Genomic DNA, 3157 nt, shown 5'->3' with positions numbered 1-3157 from the left:
GGAATTAACAACAATTAAAAGAAACACATTTATTATGAATTACCTTGATTGAATTGAAAGAGAGTAGAAGAAACAAAAGTAGATCTACAGCAAAACACAAGAACAACATAAAGGAAATTACAACAAAAGAATGGAAGAAGAATGAATGTAACAACAAGGAATTGAGAAGATAGAAGTAGAAGAAGATTAATTAAAATCTAGATCTAAGAACTAAACCTAATCCTAATCCTAATCCTAGAGAGAAGTGAGACCTTCTCTCTCTAGAAACTACTTCTAAAACTAAACTATGACTAATGGTTAAAAGTTAGTTAATTCCCCTTCAATCCTTGGCTTAAATAGCATCAGAAATGAGTTGGATTGGGCCCACAAAGCTTGAGAATTCGCTGGCCCACGGATTGCATTAAGTGAACCAGGTGGCACAATGATACGTATGCGTACAGTGCACGTACGCATCACCATACGTATAGCAACTATGACAAATCTTATATTGTTTCGAAGCCCCGGATGTTAGCTTTCCAACCCAACTAGAACCGCATCATTTGGACCTCTGTAGCTTAAGTTATGGTCGATTAAGTGCGAAGAGGTTGGCTTGACAGCTTTTGCGATTCCTTCATTTCTGCATGAGTTCTCCATTTTACATGCTTCCCTTGGTCCAATCCTTGCCTCCTAAATCTGAAATCAGTTAACAAACATATCAAGGCATCTAATGGAATTAAGGTGAATTAAATTTAGCTATTTTAAGACCTAAAAAGCATGTTTTCACTCTTAAGCACAATTAAAGGAGAATATACAAAACCATGCTATTTCATTGAATAAATGTGGGTAGAAGGTGATAAAATCTCCTAAAATCAATACAAGATAAAACCTACAAATGGGGTTTATCAACCTCCCCACACTTAAACCAAGCATGTCCTCATGCTTAAACCAAGAATGAAGTAAAGGGCATGGCATTTATTCAATGGAACTAACTAAATGCAATCTACCTATGCAATTGTGTAAATGAATGCAATTGCTTGGTCAAAATAAATCAATTCCCAAGAATACATATATACACAAGGGCTAAAGGACTAGCAAGTCTAATCCACAATTGAATTGAGCTATTAAATATTTTTACAAACTTGCATGAAAGGAGATGATCATAGGTGGAGACATGTAATTGAGCATCAAACCCTCACCGGATGTGTTTGCACTCTATTCGCTCAAGTGTTTAGGGTTGATTCTCTCAATTTTCCCCTAATCATGCTTTCCAAGATTTGTTCTTCTTCTAACAATCAACATATATTTCATGCATGCATACAAGTATCATGAGGTCTTTTCTTTGGTTGTAATGGGGCTAGGGTCAAGGTATGATGCATATATGGTTAAGTGAGCTTGAAATTTGAATCTTTGATAAGCTTAAACTTTCCAGCTAACCTATGACATCCTATACAATTTCAAAGCTAGCCTAACTACCCATCCCTCACTTTTTCACATACTCATGTATCCCTTTTCATTTCACAACACTTATGCATTGATTTTATTGAGCTTCACTTTGGTTTGGGGCATTTTGTCCCCTTTTTATTTCTTTCTTTTTCTTCTTTTTCTTTCTTTTTATATTTTTTCTTTTCCATATTATTTTCCTCCTTTTTTTCTTTTCTTTTTCTCATTTTTCTTTTTTTTTCTATATACAAGAACATCAATGCATAAGGTCTATATATTTGATCAATACATGAGCATGTACTAATTCCCAATATTTCCAATAAAAATACAAAACTACCCTTTTATTCACCCAATGTCCCAAGGTTCCCACACTTGAATGATACTCACACACACTAGCCTAAGCCAATCAAAGATCCAAATTAAGGACATTTATTGTTTTTCGCTTTAAGGCTTGTAATGTGCTAAATTAAGAACAAAGTGGGTTAAGCGTAGGCTCAAATTGGTTAGCAATGGATGATAAAGGGTAAGGCTTTTTGGGTAAGTAAGCTCAATGAAATGATGGCCTCAATCATATAAATGCATGAATACAAGGAATAATGGACATAAAGAATCAAACAAATCAAAGATTACAATCATAGAAAGAGAATAATGCACACAAGAAGGAAAAATAAGCGGTTATAAGATGTAACCACATCATTAAGCTCAAAACTCACTTGCTTGTGTTCTTAGCTCAAAATTCACGTTCCACAGTATATATATTTCAAGCAAGTTCTATGAAAAGTTTTCACTCAAATCAATTGGTGCCTTATAGATAGAAATCTTGAAAAATTTCGTTATTTTGACTAAGCTTATTGTGTATACATATGCAAAAATAAGAAAATGCAAGTAAAAATCCTAAAATCCTAGAATGAAATGCAAAAGTGTTGGGATTAGAAATTTGTCACCCAAAATCGCCGAATCGCCGACCGGTCGGACGACCTCCCCACACTTAAAAGTTTGCACCGTCCTCGGTGCATTCAAAGATGAGCAAGGGGGTACGGCGACTCTCCGGATCCCTACCTTCAGCTGGTAGGTCAACCGGTGCTGCGTGTTCTTAGTCTTGCTTCCATATTGCTTGTGGTGCATCCATCATGAAAAATAGAAAATAACACCATAAGATGAGAAGACAAAAGCACGGAAGCATACATTGTTGGAATGAGGTAAATCACTAGAAATGAGTGAGTGGATTAGTGTGACATGAATGACAAATAAGTGTGTGAATTCTAAATTGCACGGTTTAGAACACACATTAGCCTAAAAGTTATGTCACAAAAGAAGCATGCACTTAACTTATCCTAGTGTGCTTGAGATTCTTTAAGTAAACTTGTAAGGTAAAACAAGCATTAAAGAAGCATGGAAGCATTCAAGCTAAAACATATGGATGCATATGATCATGAAATACAATGCATTAAGGTAAATGCATAACATCATCCATCAAGAGGTTGCCTAATCACAGAATAAGGCTTAAATCAGATGGTGGCCAAATCATGCAATTCAAAAAGAGTTACAAGCTCGAAGGCAATTCTCATCACTTGGTATTCTTAAAAGGTAAGCATGAAAAACTCAAAACCAAGTAGTAAAATATAACCTCAATTAAATATTCCAACAAAGATTATCAAAAAATATTCATGCTAAAATAGCATTTAGGCAATAAGGGGCAGCAATGTATAGTAAACAAAGTCAATAATCCAACACTTAT

The sequence above is a fragment of the Arachis duranensis genome, chromosome 5 (genome assembly GCF_000817695.3).
Source record: "Arachis duranensis cultivar V14167 chromosome 5, aradu.V14167.gnm2.J7QH, whole genome shotgun sequence".
In the NCBI taxonomy this organism is placed as follows: domain Eukaryota; kingdom Viridiplantae; phylum Streptophyta; class Magnoliopsida; order Fabales; family Fabaceae; genus Arachis; species Arachis duranensis.
Note: the sequence above shows the minus strand (reverse complement) of the source record.